Source organism: Podarcis gaigeae, assembly GCF_964106915.1.
Source record: "Podarcis gaigeae genome assembly, chromosome: 17".
NCBI classification, from domain to species: domain Eukaryota; kingdom Metazoa; phylum Chordata; class Lepidosauria; order Squamata; family Lacertidae; genus Podarcis; species Podarcis gaigeae.
Genome location: NC_139694.1, coordinates 36,098,867 through 36,115,382, shown reverse-complemented (window position 1 = coordinate 36,115,382; position 16,516 = coordinate 36,098,867). Strand labels below are relative to the sequence as shown.

The window sequence follows — 16,516 nt, the reverse complement described above, 5'->3', positions numbered from 1 at the left end:
ATATAGACAGCAAAACGAAGAAGTCTGTTAACATTGCCTTCTACCTCTAAGAAATAATAATAACTATTACAATAATGAAAATACTAAAAATACATTTACTTCCCCTTTTGAACTTCTATTCTGGTTACAATATATTACTATTCTATAAGAATCTATTATATCCTTTGCTGTCCCATATATTATTTTATTTCCCAAATTCAACCTAACCCTCCGCTCCTCCCCACTGTTTCTCTTCACCTGTGTGAGATCTTCCCAACATATTTTTTAAGTTGCTTTAACAAAATAAAATAACATGAAAACTGATAAATTATAATTACTTCTTTTGTCCATACACACTTAACAATTGTCGATTATGAGTTCTACTTTAACACCATATTTCTTCATGTATTCCCCTATGCATTCCCATTCTGTATATAATTTTTGATTGATGCTGTCATTTGTGCCATCTCGGCAAACTCACAAGTCTTAACTTGCCATTCTGTCATTTGTGGTACCTTTTCTGTTTTCTAATATTTTGCCATAAGTATTCTTGCAGCTATGGTTATATACAAAAATATATTCCTTTTGTCCTTGGGTATGTCATTTGTTAATAAGCTCAATAAGTATGACTCTGGTTTTTTTTTAAAAAAATAGAGCTCCTGAGGCTCTCTTTGATCTCTTCATGTACCTTGTTCCAAAATTGTCTTACCGCCTTACACCCCCACCACATATGGCAAAAGTTTCTATTCCTTGCTCTACGCACTTCTTCTTGTCCCACCTGCCATCACTCTTTTGTGGCCCCTGAAAAGCTGCTTGGAAGGCAATGTGGCCCGCAGCCTGAAAGAGTTGTCCCCACCCGACTTGCGGCCAAAGCTAAGAAAACCAGTGAGAAAGGAAGGTGCTTAAAAGGGACGGGAGGGAAAGGAGGGAGCGAGGAAAAGGCAGAGAGGGAAAGCTGCAAGGAACGGCTCTCTAAAAGCTTTTCCTAGTACCTGACCCAAGACACACAAGGGCACTCTTTCTCAGCTGCTTCAGCTCTGAAACAAGAGATACAGCTCCGCTTTGGGATGAAATGAGGCCACTGGGGAGGGAGGGGCTCTCTGTTTTCTAGCAATCCCAGACAAATCTGCCTCTGTTTGCCTACCCATCTCCCCTCCCCTCTTCCTGTGGCAGGCGGGGCCGGCCCTACCCTGAGGCAGAGTAAGGCAGCTGCCTCAGGTGACAGGTGCTGGGGTGCAGGAGGAGTGGCAGTGAGGGGTTGGCCCCTTAAACTAGTTTGCTGCCCTCTGGTGGGGTGGCACAGCGTTCTTGGAAAAACCCCTGTCCCATTGACTGCACACACAGCATACATTTAATAATAATAATAATAATAATAATAATAATAATAATAATAATAATATTTATTTATACCCCACCCTTCCTGGTTTAAAAACCGGGCTCAGGGCAGCTAGCAGCAGATATAAAACATTGATTAAAAATGTGACTTAAAAACAGCATAAAATACAGCATCAGTGACAATAAAATACAAAAATTCAGGGTGTTTTTTTTGGGGGGGGACCCCAATCAGTAAACATCAAATGATCACCAGGGCTAACTGGCCAAGTTGGTCCTACTAGGGCCAGTGAGGAGACCAGGGAAGAATTTAAATGTGGGGTCCCAGAAAGGGTTTCTTCATAGAAGAGGAAAGGGAAAAGGGAATAGAGGATCAGGATAATTCAAATTGAAGGCCAGGTGGAATAGCTCTGTCTTACAGGCCCTGTGGAAGGAGATCAAGTCCTGCAGGGCCCTAGTCTCGTGGGACAGAGCATTCCACCAGGTTGGAGCCATCACTGAAAAAGCCCTGGCCCTGGGGGAGGGTAGTCTGGCTGCTTTAGGGCCCGGGACCTTTAAGCTATTATTATTCATGGATAGCTTCCACCTGAAGAATTATGAGAACTATAGCTTGCTTCTCACAAAGCTACAATTCCCAGCACCCTTAAACTACTATTCCAAATATTCTTTTTTTGGGGGGAGGGGGTTGGACAACAACTCCCATCCCTGACCACTGGGTGAGATGGCTGAGGAAGATGGGCGTTGTAGTCCAACAACACCTGAAGCCTCAGGAGTGAAGGAAAGCCATGGTGGAGAATGCCATCCCATTGCCAGTGCCGGGACTAAATTTAGCTGGCTGGCTGGCCGGCTTCAGTCCGTGGAAATTGGAGGGAGAACACTCGATGGTGTCGTTTGCTGCAGATTAAGCCCCACGTAAGATTGCCGCCTGAAACACTTATGCCAAAGAGCCCAGAGTGGCTCACAAAAGACCTTTAACAGCAATGCAACCATTTTTTTAAACAATTTGACCACAGCAATAAATATAGCAAGGGAGTCATACAACACTAAGGTACAAGAAAAATATTTATTTAAAAACGCAACCACCTTCAAAAATAATATAATGGCAGCAATTAAAACCACCTTGAAAAGGAGGAACCATTTATGACCCTAAAAAGGAAGCTTTTGACCATCTTAAAGAAGGCCATTAGAGACACTTACCGTATTGGCCTGAATATAAGCTTCACTCCCCCCCCCCCCCAATTCTGACCGTGAAAAGTTAAAGTGTGGCTTATATTCATGACTTTCCAGTATGCAGCCAGGAGCAGCGAGGAATGGAACGGCTTATATTTGGGTATTTTTTCTTTCTGTCCCTCCAATTTTAAAGGTGTGGCTTATATTTGGATGAGGCTTATATTAGGGCCAATACGATATCTCTCTCTTACTGTGTTTTAAAAAGCAGGCTTGTTACTTACAGTCATACAATTCCCAGGAGATGCCAGGGATTGAACCTGGGCCTTTCTGCATGCAAAGCAGACACTCTGCCACGGAGCTATAGCTGTTCCCCCATTGTATGACTGCAAGTAACAAACCTTTCTGAAAGCACAAAGGAAAGAGGGTTCTGATTCTGCAGTGGGTAATTCTGCGCTGGGGTTGAAAGGAGAATTTAAAAGAAGGCAAAAGCTGCTACTGTCTATCTTACAGCATTGCCCCTTGCATTTTGGCTCCACCACTGAGTCTAAGCTTCTGCACCGCAGGAGACCAAGGCAGCCCTAAAGTGCTAAACATGCCTTCTTCAACCCTACCAGTTATTGTCTCCTTATGTGCACTTCCCATAGTTCTGTTTTGGTGCACATGAGCAGCAGTGGAGCAATCAGAAAAAGGTACTCTTTGGAGCAGGGCCGACCCACCCATGAGGCAAGCTGAGGCGACTGCCTCAGATAGCAGGATCCACAGGGGCAGCAGACCCTGATGTTCATCTTTATCCCTCCCCCTTGTTCCTGCTAATAATAATAACAATATTTATACTTTACCCATCTGGCTGGGTTTCCCCAGCCACTCTAAACATAGTAAAACCTCAAACATAGGAGCCAACTCCAGGGGGTTGTGGATGCTTGGGCACCCATAATAATATACAGTGGTACCTCTGGATACGAACGGGATCCGTTCTGGAGCCCTGTTCGCATCCTGAAGTAAATGTAACACGCGACTGTGCATCTGCGTGTGCGCGGGTCGCGTTTCGCCACTTCTGCGCATGCGCATGACATCATTTTGAGTGTCTGCGCATGCGCAAGCGGTGAAACCCGGAAGTAACATGCTCTGTTAATTCTGGGTCGCCATGGAGCGCAACCCGTAAATACCTAACTTGAAGCTACTTCAATCCGAGGTATGACTACATAGTGGTACCTCGGGTTAAGAACTTAATTCGTTCTGGAGGACCGTTCTTAAGCTGAAACTGTTCTTAACCTGAAGCACCACTTTAGCTAATGGGGCCTCCTGCTGCTGCCACGCTGCCGGAGCACAATTTCTGTTCTCATCCTGAAGCAAAGTTCTTAACCCAAGGTACTATTTCTGGGTTAGCGGAATCTGTAACCTGAAGCTTCTGTAACCTGAAGCATCTGTAACCTGAAGCATCTGTAACCCAAGGTACCACTGTAATTGTGGGGGCTGGGCACCCGCAAAGCCAGTGGGAAAAGCCAAGAGAGAAGCAGTTCAGCTCCATCCTCTGCTGCCAGTGAGCAAAGCACCTTTTTTCGACCAGGGTGGGGGGGCTGGGACGTGAAGGCAGACTCTGAGTATGAACCCCTCGCGTCGGAAAAGGGTGCCTCGCTGGCTGCGGAGAAGAGGAGGTGATGCCGCCAGCTGCTGCAACACAGACGTGCGACGTCACATGCACACACCTGCACGTAGTGTGTGTGACGTCACACGTCCGTAGAAGGCACCCACAATCCTGAGGGTGAGGTGGCACCCCTGACCTCAAACATTAGAAACCTCCCAATACAGGGTTGTTGTCTAAAATTCAGATAGTTGCTCATTTCCTTGACATCTGATGGGAGGGCGTTCCACAGGGAGGGAGCCACTACCAAAAAGGCCCTCTGCCTGGTTCCCTGTAACTTTACTTCTTGCAGTGAGGGAATGTTCATTCGGCCCTTCTGCCCTGGTAGGGAGGGTGTTGCCATTTTGTGCCAAAATGTCTTGGCTGGCCCGGCTTCTGAGTGAGGTGTTTGGTCTTTGTTGCCACACAGACTCTGCCACCATTCCTGTCGACAGCCCTGTGCACCAGCAGGGGATGAGTGTGGTTGCTTGCCCAGATCAAGGATTCCACATGAAAGCTTGAGAAGTACCGTATTTTTTGCTCTATAAGACTCACTTTTTCCCTCCTAAAAAGTAAGGGGAAATGTGTGTGCGTCTTATGGAGCGAATGCAGGCTGCGCAGCTATCCCAGAAGCCAGAACAGCAAGAGGAATTGCTGCTTTCACTGCACAGAGATTCCTCTTGCTGTTCTGGCTTCTGAGATTCAGAATATTTTTTTCCTTGTTTTCCTCCTCCAAAAACTAGGTGCGTCTTGTGGTCTGGTGCATCTTATAGAGCGAAAAATACGGTATTCAGTAAGGCAGTGGGAGGCAGAGGGTGAACCTCTGGGCCTGCAGCTGTTGTTGGGCTACAGCTCCCGTATTCCTGATCCTTGACTATGCTGGCTGGGACTGATGGAAGTTCAGCAACATCTGGAAGGATACAGGTTTCTATTCCTTGCAATACAAGAATGCCGTTACTCAGGGTACAAGTTTTGGGAAGTGAAAAGTGACTTTGGTGGGTGTGCAGATTCCTTGGACTGGACATGTAGGAAGGGTAATGAATTAACTGTAAGTTCTCTTGGGGAAAGTGGAAAGTTATTACACACTTTTAATGATATTTAAAAGGCAAAGGGACCCCAGACAACTCTGAGGTTGCGACGCTCATCTCGCTTTATTGGCCGAGAGAGCCGGCATACAGCTTATGGGTCATGTGGTCAGCATGACTAAGCCGCTTCTGGCGAACCAAAGCAGTGCACGGAAACGCCGTTTACCTTCCCGCCACAGTGGTACCTATTTATCTACTTGCGCTTTGACGTGCTTTCGAACTGCTAGGTTGGCAGGAGCAGGGACCGAGCAACGGGAGCTCACCCTGTCTCCTTTAAATAGATTTCAGCTGTTGGCTCTGCTGCTTTTATTCTGCAGTTTCCTTGTGGACTGTGGCTGCTTCCAGAGAACATGTTTATTGTGCATCCATCCTGATTTGTTTGCACAAAGCTTGCAGGGCTATTTGTTGTGCATTCATTCTGATCTGCTTGCAGGGGAAATGCAAAGCTTCTTCCACAAACAGCACATTCATTGCTAGGGCAATTCCAGGGGGTTGTCTTCAATGCTAGCCCTACTCAATGCACACCTGCTGAAAGGAATAATCCTAACTTACTTGTGTCCATTAATTTCAATGGGTCTACTCTGAGTAGGGTAGAAAATGGATACAGCCATTTTCATAGGCACATCCATCAGATGCTTTCGTCTTGCTGTCCCCACATCCAATCTCATTTTTAAAACAACAACATCATCAACAACATTCTTTCATTCCTGCCTTATTCTCTGAACTTTTTGCATTCCTCTCCAGCAAAACCCATGCTCATGAATACTCATTTAGCTGCTGTTATTTTTTTGCAAAGTGCTTGACAGCAACATGATTGTGTACATGTACCCCACAGCAAGGCTGTTGTTCCTAGTGGAAATGAAAACGCCTTCTTTTCCATCTGTTACACATGAATGGGATGTTGCGCTCAGATGCAGTGGCGTAGCGTGGGGGGTGCAAGGGGGGCCGGCCGCACCGGGCGCAACATCTGGGGGGTTAGGGTTAGGGGGCGCAAATCCATGGGTTAGGTGGCACAAATTACTTGCCTTGCCCCGGGTGCTGACAACCCACACTACGCCACTGCTCAGATGGCATTGAAAAATCACTCATGGGAGAATCACGCCAAGGGTGAGGCCAAGACATTTGATTGCCTGGGATGGAAAACCCCAATGGGGATTTCCACTCATTCACATGGGGCAGAATCTGTTAGGAATATGCAGAAACACCAAACATTTAAAGCACACAACTTCCCCCCAAGATTACTGGGAACTATAGTTTCTTAAGGGTGCTGGAAATTGTGGCTCTGTGAGGGGTAAACTACAATTCCTGTGAATATTTGGAGGAAGCCATGTGCTTTAAGTGGGCTTTACATGTATGGGGTGTACGTTTGCTGGTCCACCTTGCCATCACTGTAAGCATCTTGGTTACAGCTTATAATTTTACTATAAATTTTGCCTCCCCCCGCCCCGCCCTGTGAGCTAGCAAGAGCTTTCTTGCTTTCTCCCTCCCCCTTCTTTCCTGACCAGAGTCCTACCTGCATCCAGCAAACCCCATCACACTTGGCAGCCTCTGATCTGTTTAAAAAATAAATATACCAACTCTATTACTTGTGTGCTTGATTATATGGATTAATTGTGAATATTGTCTTGAAGTGCAAGCTGGATTTCGAAGGGGCAGAGGAACCAGAGACCAAATTGCAAACATGTGCTGGTTTATGGAGAAAGCTAGAGAGTTCCAGAAAAACATCTACTTCTGCTTCATTGGCTATGCAAAAGCCTTTGACTGTGTCGACCACAGCAAACTATGGCAAGTTCTTAAAGAAATGGGAGTGCCTGATCACCTCATCTGTCTCCTGAGAAATCTCTATGTGGGACAAGAAGCTACAGTTAGAACTGGATATGGAACAACTGATTGGTTCAAAATTGGGAAAGGAGTACGCCAAGGCTGTATATTGTCTCCCTGCTTATTTAACTACAGTAATATGCAGAATTCATCATGCGAAAGGCTGGGCTGGACCATAAAGAAGGCTGATCGCCGAAGGATTGATGCTTTTGAATTATGGTGCTAGAGGAGACTCTTGAGAGTCCCATGGACTGCAAGAAGATCAAACCTATCCATTTGGAAGGAAATCAGCCCTGAGTGCTCACTGGAAGGACAGATCCTGAAGCTGAGGCTCCAATACTTTGGCCACCTCATGAGACGACTCCCTGGAAAAGACCCTGATGTTGGGAAAGATGGAGGGCACAAGGAGAAGGGGACAACAGAGGACGAGATGGTTGGACAGTGTTCTCAAAGCTACCAGCATGAGTCTGACCAAACTGTGGGAGGCCGTGGAAGACAGGAGTGCCTGGCGTGCTCTGGTCCATGGGGTCACGAAGAGTCGGACACAACTAAACAACAACAACAAGCAACAAATTGTCTTGTATTAACTCTATTGCAAACACTTTAAATTATTGCTACAGGAATTTAATTCAGTGTGTGGCCCCTGTGTCAAAGTATTATTGCAGCCCATTTGGTCTGAGAGGTTGGACAACCCGGCTATAGGTGGTTCCTACAGAAGGCATGTCTGGGGCTTGAGTGTCCTTGGACACAATATGACTCTCCCCCAGAAATCTGCCTGACTCTCCGCTTGCAACTGCTCTCAGCGACGGCTGGGTGAGGAATACTTCCTCCTACCCCAAAGAGAGATGCTCAAAACAACAAACCTCTGTTTACGTGAAACATATTCAGTAAACACACAAGACGTAACCGGCTGTACGTTTGAAAAAAATAACATACACTACATTGTACTGAATTGTAGATTTCAACAAAAGTCAGCAGCTACTACTATGCTATAAGATCCACAGTCCTGTGATATCATATTTGAGTTTGTACTACTAATGAAGCCCAAGATGGCGAAACAAGGCTAATATTCCGGAAATTCTTGCCTTAGATTCTGTGAAAGGATTCTGTGGAACTGCAACAACCTTTCATGTGGACTGTTGGACTCTATGAACAGACAGGTGGAATAGACACTTTCACATACAGTGGTACCTCTGGTTACATACTTAATTCCTTCCGGAGGTCCATTCTTAACCTGAAACTGTTCTTAACCTGAAGCACCACTTTAGCTAATGGGGCCTCCTGCTGCCGTCGTGCTGCCGGAGCACAATTTCTGTTTTCATCCTGAAGCAAAGTTCTTAACCTGAGGTACTATTTCTGGGTTAGCGGAGTCTGTAACCTGAAGCGTCTGTAACCTGAGGTACCACTGTATATGGACCTTATGCATAAACTGATTAGAGAATGAACTGATCCACTGGATCTTCTACTTTGTTCCTTGAACTTTATGAGCTACTTTTGTCGAATAGTATATATTATTTTTTCAAACGTACAGCCAGTTACGTCTTGTGTGTACCAAAGAGAGAAGAGGCAGTCTGTGCCAGAGAATCCAAGGCTGGAATAGAATTATAGAATGAAAAGTTCCCATTGGGTCATCTAGTCCAACCCCCCCATGCGGGAATCTTTTTGCCCAATGTGGAGCTTGAACCCACAAACCTGACTTATAAGGTTTGAGCATAGAATAGAAGAGGGTTGGATCCCGGCTGCTCAGTTCCTCCCCTGCTTCGAAAGTAACTTCACCATTCTGAATACAGTGGTACCTCAGGTTACATATGCTTCAGGTTACATATGCTTCAGGTTACAGACTCTGTTAACCCAGAAATAGTACCTCGGGTTAAGAACTTTGCTTCAGGATGAGAACAGAAATCGTGCTCCGGCGGCGCAGCAGCAGCAGGAGGCCCCATTAGCTAAAGTGGTGCTTCAGGTTAAGAACAGTTTCAGGTTAAGTACAGACCTCCGGAGCGAATTTAGTACTTAACCCGAGGTACCACTGTACAGTGCACACATTGAGGAGAACTACATACTTAAAAAACATTGTTTTTGATTTGTGTAGAAGAGTCAGGTTTCCCAAGAATTCGGAATAGTATGAGAAGGACTGAGAATTGGGGAAATAGGAATTGGTGAAGGGGCTGCAGGGACAGGGGAAAGGAAGGTGGAATGGCAAAAAGGTGGGCAGAGTGCTGAGCCTCATCCAAAGTCTGGCTGAACCCAGCGGCCATCAGGATCTGCCTATATAATTTTCTGATTTCTCTGAAGTCCTAAGTACTAGAAGCATTATTATTTACTACTACTACTACCACCACCGTCGCTATGAAACCCCCCCAAATGAACAAGTCAGATCTGAATCCAGAAACAAGGACTGGAATCTGTCTGAAGAGGAGGGGGTGGAATTCGTAGAGGCTGAGAACTGAGGAGGGTGGAGATGGCTTTGCATGGGAGGAAAGGCAGCGGTAGCCACCCAGGGCTAAAGACCCTCAACATGGAATTGCGATTTCTGAGCGCTGTTTGTGTGTGTTATTTATTTACTTCCCTCTGTGACTGAAATGCAGCCGATTAAAGCTGAAAGTGGTCTCTCTCCCTCTCTCTCCCTCTCTCCGGGGAAAGGGGATTGGTGCCAAAGCCTGGACGGCTGGGATAATAGCACAGTACATTAGGCAGAGAGAAGGGAATACATCTGCGGAGATCAGGCTGGGGCCAGGGGATGAAAATGGAGGGTCTCTTCTTTCCAAATAGGATTAAAAAGGAAAGAGGACGACTGGCCAGGCAAGGGGTGGGTGGGGAGAGCTTGCCCCAGGGCAAGCACGTTAGGGGGCAGATGGGAAGAGGGAAGCAGGATTTGGGGACCTGCTCTCATGCACAGGCACCTCCCCAAAAACCACAGCAAAGCTTTTCCCTTGCCTTCTGCGTTGGATCAATGGTCTCTTCCAACCCCAACCTCCCACACTCCTAGCCTGGGCAAGAGCAACTGTCTGCCTAGCCTTGCCTACTTTGGGATACAGGAAGCAGGCCTCACGCCATCCAGGTTGGACCATCAAGCTCTGTATGGTCCACATCGACAGTGTGTGCTCCCAACTCTTCCTTAGAATCATAGAATCATAGAGTTGGAAGAGACCACAAGGGCCATCGAGTCCAACCCCCTGCCAAGCAGGAAACACCATCAGAGCACTCCTGACATATGGTTGTCAAGCCTCTGCTTAAAGACCTCCAAAGAAGGAGACTCCACCACACTCCTTGGCAGCAAATTCCACTGCCGAACAGCTCTTACTGTCAGGAAGTTCTTCCTAATGTTTAGGTGGAATCTTCTTTATGTAGTTTGGAACCATTGCTCCGTGTCCGCTTCTCTGGAGCAGCAGAAAACAACCTTTCTCCCTCCTCTATGTGACATCCTTTTATATATTTGAACATGGCTATCATATCACCCCTTAACCTCCTCTTCTCCAGGCTAAACATGCCCAGCTCCCTTAGCCGTTCCTCATAAGGCATTGTTTCCAGGCCTTTGACCATTTTGGTTGCCCTCCTCTGGACCCGTTCCAGTTTGTCAGTGTCCTTCTTGAACTGTGGTGCCCAGAACTGGCAGCTGCAGCTTGACGTTACAATTACTGGACGCCATATGATGTTAGGTGATTGACAAGTGGTTTTCCTTGCCCAGCTGGAAAGTGGACTCACAGTGGATTGGCCGCCACTGTCGATCTGGCTGGATCCAGCTTCCCCTCTCCTGGTTTACAGTGATTGGCAGTGACTCTCCCGAGGTTTGGACAAGAGTCTTTCCGAGTCCTATCTGTGGATGCCAAGGGCCGTACTGTTTGCAAGCCAAGCATGGACTCTTCCACTGAACCTCTCCTTTCTGGACCCCTTCTATTGGGCTGATTCAGAGCAACTGATTTGCATTGGCTCAATGCCTGCCCCGTTTGGTCCAGAGATGGCCGCCTTGGATCACCTGGATCGACTGCAACTGCCGCCTTGCATGGCATTGCACGGATATTGTCCAGGACTGAGGCTGGGGCAACAAGCCAGGAGAGAGGCAGTGCAGTTCAGCCAGTGCAGGCAGAACTTTGAGGCAGCCTGTAACATGGGGTTGGAAACCTCTGCCTCATGGGTCAATCTGGTTCTGCCAGAAGGGTCCAGCTTGGCCATGTCCCCCAAACCACACCCGCCCATCAATCAACTGATGTCACTGGGTGGCTTCAGCTGATGGGCTTGCAGGACTGGGGTTCAATCCTGCTGGGTGCTGCTTCCCCTGTGGGGAGCACGTTGGCAAAGCAGACACCCCCAACCCACCCCCTGCAGGTCAACTTTGACAGCTGGGCAGGACCGCCCACCTGTCCGTCACCTGACATGATCAAGATGTCAGATGATTGTCTGGCAGAGGCAGATGAAGATAAAATTGGAGTGCAAAGACACTTTCCAGCCAGGCAAAAACCCTCAAGGAGTGTGTGAATCAGGACTGGTAGAGGGTGAGGACTGGGGAGACTTCCTAAAGCCAGGCATTTATTTCCTGGGTCTGAGGCCTCCTCACCCCTGGATGAGGCATTGGCCAGTTCTCCTCAGATTCAGCTCCTAAGAAGGGGCAGGATGCTAGAGCAGCAGCAGGAGAGGCTAACAGAAGCTGTAGGGGGCAAAGAACATCACTTGGCAGGTTGAGGACAGAACCTGGCTGTGACTAGCAAGTAAGGGACAGGGCTGTTGGGCACCAAGGTAGAGTGAATAACAAAAGTGTTCAAGCTTCACAGGATACACCTGGCCCCTTTGGCTCTGAGCTGTCACCCTGAGGTTTTCCTCGTGGTGTGGTGGTTCAAGTGACAGACTAAGGCCTGGGAGAGCTGGGTTCAAATCTCCACTCCAGCCATGAAACTCACCAGGCAATCCTAAAACCCTAAAACTGTAGAGGGTCATCCTTGGCCAATCACTCAACCCTACCTTACAGGATTGTTGTGAAGACAAAATGGGAGGTGGGAGAACCCTGTGTGCCACCTTGAGCTCTTTGGAGGAAAGGCGGAATGTCAGTATACTAGCCTGAGAACGAGGCCTTGGTGTCGGAAGGAAGAGATCCAGCCCAGAGCAAGGACCAGCTGCTTTAGGGCAGAGCTGGGGAGCACGTGGCCCTCCAGAGCTCCCACCCTCCCTGACCATTGGCTCTGCTGACTAAGCCTGATGGAAATTGGAGCCCCACACTATCTGGAGGGCCACAGGTCCCCACCCCTGCTTTAAAAGCATTGCATTGCAGAGGGTTTGGAGTAGATGCCCCATGGGGTCCTGTCAACTCTACAGTTCTATGATTCGATGTCTCTGATGGTCAAGACATGGCACCACTACCCAAACATGCCCTTCTATCTATACTTCCAACGAGCCTCCCTTGGTCTTCTCCACATGACAGCCGACAAGGTGGGCACAGTTAGGCTACGAAGAGGAATCTTTTAAGTCCTTTGACTTCTTTTAGCACGTTCTAGCTTCTTGTTTTTGCTTCACCTCATAGAGCTGCTAGCTCAGATCCCCCGGTGCACAGCTGCCCTGCAAAACTCACCCAGTTTTTAATCCCTGAATGGCAGGCCTGTAGACTTCACTCTAGCAAAGTCACCCACTCTGAGTGTGCTCTCTTGCACCACAGCAGCGGCGGCAGCAGCGATTGACTGATCATGTGTTTATAGGAGTATCTCACGACTCTTCCTATAAGAACAGAATGAAACAATGGATGCCAGAGATTTGACCCAGAGGATCCCTTAAGAATTTCAAAAGCTGGGAGATCATGCGCAGTTTGGACATGATCAGAAACCTGAAAGAGGAAGGGCTGTAGCCCTCCAGGCGTAGAATTCTGTTTTGGCATGCAAACATTCTGGGTTTGATTCCTGACAGCTCCAGGTAAAGGCTGGGACTTTTCCCTGCCTGGAACCCTGGAGAGCTTCTGTTGGGGCAGTTTTGAGTTGGATGGTCCAATGGTCTGACTCTGCATAAGGCAACTTCTGTGTGTTTTCTGTGTCATCGCAAGAGACCCTGTGGGTTGCTTCCCTTAGAGAGAGTGTGCTGCTTCATGGGCACTGCTAAACATACCACCACCCCAAGCAGCCCCTTGGGTTACTTGGGCTCCTGGGCTGGGCCTGGCTTCTGGGACTTTGGCTACCAAAGGGATTGCTCTTTCCACTTAGCTGCCCTGAACAGGCTGCTTCCCCATGTGCCCTGCTGGCCTCTTTGAAATGATGAGCTCTTCCCTTCCGTTTTGCTGCCTTGCACCAGATAGCACCTCCTGCACCAGCCTTTACACCAGAATTCAGCATGGTGGCTCCTGGAGGCCATTGCAGAAGCTGCTCTTTGCCTCTCGGTTTGTTCACCTGCAAAGTGGGAGCAATGATCACTCTCCCAACCAATTCGCTGGCTGAGTGACAGTGTGAGGTCTTTGTCTTTTTGTAGAGGAGGCACTGATCTCAGAGCTGATGCGGGCCCAGGGCCCAGCCTGTGCCCGACTTGAAAATATCCAAAATGGCACTTCCTTGTGCACAAATTATCTTTGGTCTCTCTACCCACCCGGGAAGAATGGCAGATGCAGCTGATGGACTATATGCAACTGGCGGAGATGACTGGCAGAATTCGAGACTTGGGAGAAGAAAGGATTGAAGAAGATTGGAAGAAATTTAAGATTTATCTACAAAAATATTGTGATTTAGTGGAATGTTAATGAGGATGCTTGGTTATAAATAATTGGCCACCACTAAATTGGATTGAAAATTGACGATAAATAAGATTAAGAGAAACAAAATTTGTTGGAGAATTGTTATACTATATCGAATTGAGTGGTTATAAATTTGCAAATAAGATGAGAATTTGCTTGAAAAAATCTATTAACGATGTAAGTGGGAGCGGGAGACGTGAGGAAGTCCAAAGAAGTTATGAAATTTTGTCAAAACAAAGTAATGTTGTTTATTATTTTTGTATTTCTTTTATAAAAAAACCCTAATAAATATCTTATAATAAAAAACAAACAGAAATTATCTTTGGTCTCAGCCCACTGGGAAGTTCTCCTGCACAAAATTATCTGACACAAACAGGAGCTGCACAAGAGCACTACCATGTACAGTAGATTGTCTCCCATGGAACAGATCTGTCCTTCTCCCACCCTGTAGTCAGTGGACTAGGGGGACTAGGCTAGTCTCCTAAATGTTCCTGGTAAATTAGAGTATTAATGTATTACAGCCTGGTGCCTCCTCCCCAAAGCCCGGGAAGCTTCTGCCCAGCTTAAGGGAGGAGGCACGATGCTCACGCGCATCTCTGGCCCTAACTGTTCCCCTATGAAAAATCGCACCGCATGCCACTGCTGTGGTCTTTAATGCTTTCCCCCAATCCTCACCTCATCCTTTGGAAAAGCCACTTCTGCCCTGACCTGTAAGGCCCAAGAATAATAATCCTGCCGGCTTTGTTGTCCAAGTTAGCAAAAGCAAAGACCCATTTCCCTGCCATCTTTGTGCTTCTTTAACAGGGTAATTAATTGTAAAATGGGTTTGTGGTTAGTTGACGGGAGGGTGGGGTTTGTTTTTCCCCATGCTTTTTTTTGGGGGGGGTCTGTTTCATATATTCTATGTTCATAGAAGGTATAGAATCACAGAAATGTAGAGTTGGAAGGGACCCCGAGGGTCATCTAGCCCAACCCCCTGCAATTCAGGAATCTCAATTAAAGCATCCATGCCAGATGGCCATCCAACCTCTGCTTAAAAATCTCCAAGGAAGGAGACTTCACAACCTCCAGAGGGAGACTGTCAAGCACCTCTTACTGTCAGAAAGTTTTTTTCCTGATGTTTAGTCAGAATCTCTTTTTTGTAATTTGTTACCCTAAGAACAACAGTTGTGTAGAAGAAGGAACTCCCAACAGCCACGGCAGTTTCTTCTCCCCCCCCCCCCAAGCTGCTTCTGCAACCCCTCACACCAAACAAACCTCACCTCTCGTTGCAATTGTTTAAGGAAAGGAGCCTTGTCCTGGAGGGAGGCGGCGCTGACTTGTTCAGAGGACTCAGCCCCAGCCCAGCGTCCGGTTTAGAAAATAAAGCAAACGAAAGTGCCTCTGAGCGGGTACAGAGTGCATTTCCTTCACCCCTGAGTGATTCCACGGAGGGTTTCAGATCAGAGGGGCAGCAATTCCAATCGCATCTGAACCCGCTGCGCCTCTTTGTCGTATAGAAATTAAACGGGGTCCTCTTTTGCATCTGGTGGGAACCGGCTTGACATTATTATCAGGGCTGTATATATACCATTAAGTTGCGCTGAGAGTAGACCCATTAACACCAACGGACCTGAGGGAGTCACCTCCCTTGATGGCGACGGGTCCCTTCTGATCCGGGCTAACATTGGATGCATCCCGCAGAAGGCAGCGGCGAGAGGAAAGCCCTCTGCACACGCTCAGAGGCACTGCCTTTCTATTGATCGCGCCCCCTCTTTTGCACTGGGGGTCCCCGGAGCTGAAGCGCCCCCCCCGCTCCTCTGCGCCCCCGCCGCTCTCTTCCTCCTACCTGACCCCGGGGTCCCCCGCCGGTGTCGCCTGCCCTCGGGGTCCCTGGCTCTCGCCGCCGTCTCCGCGCGGCATCTCGGGCTCCCCCGGGCTCGCCTGCGTCCCCAGGCGGCGGCGGGTGGCGCCTTGACGCCCCGTCTGCCCAGCCGCTGGGCGCCCGCTGGAATTAGAGATGGCAGCGAAGCGGCGGGCAGGGAAATCCGCTCGGAAAATCCTCGCGCTTTAATGCACCCGGCTTTGGAGAGGATTGGAGTGCAAATGGGAGGGGGGAACCCAGGACGGCGAATTCCGCCTCCCCCCCCCCCCGCGCGCTCCCCATGCATTAAGTATGAGAGGTAGAGGGAGCGATCGGCTCCGTTCCTTCCATTCTAGCCTTTCCGAGTCCCCACCCCTCTCTTTCTCATCGCACACCCCTTTCCTGGTGTCTTTCTACCTTTCTGCATCGCCTCTCCCGCTTTTCCTGCCTTCCTTTTTGCTGCGCAAGGGATGCTCTCAGGTAGGCAGGAGTGCGGGAGACAGGTGCGCCAGCGCGCATCCCCTGCTCTTCCCCAAGAACTTTGGGGCAGGCCCACAGCTTCCGGGAATCACTCCACTCTAGCAAAGCTTAACTCTGCACCCTCCCCAGCCAGCCAACCGGAAGGGCCAGGGCATGGAAATGAGTATCAAAAGTCACACAATATATAAGAAACAGTTCCTTAAACAGCGCTTAATTGAGTAATGTTGCCCCCACCCCACCAACTGCCTCCTGTACATAATAAGGAAGTGTAATTTCAAGATGCTTGACTGGAATCTAGACAGTAGCTTGCTGGGAGGCTCAGTGTGGGCAGCAGGTCAGGTAGAGCAACGCCCCTTGTAATCTGGTGAACCAGGTTCGATTCCTGCTCCTCCACATGCAGCTTCTGGGTGACCTTGGGCCAGTCACACTTCTCTGAAGAATCTCAGCCTGTTTGTTGTGGGGGGGGGGGGGGAAAGGGAAGGGAGATT

General features: G+C 48.3%; 1 protein-coding gene across 1 annotated transcript in view; it reads right to left on the bottom strand.

Moving 5' to 3' along the window:
* LOC310834674 (metabotropic glutamate receptor 6-like) overlaps positions 1–15,635 on the bottom strand; it is a 44,051-nt gene extending 28,416 nt beyond the window's left edge. Inside the window, exon 1 of the mRNA XM_083718692.1 lies at positions 15,534–15,635. The gene's annotated coding sequence lies outside the window, so the exon portion shown is untranslated. The remainder of the gene's footprint in view (positions 1–15,533) is intronic.
* Positions 15,636–16,516: the final 881 nt, after the last annotated feature.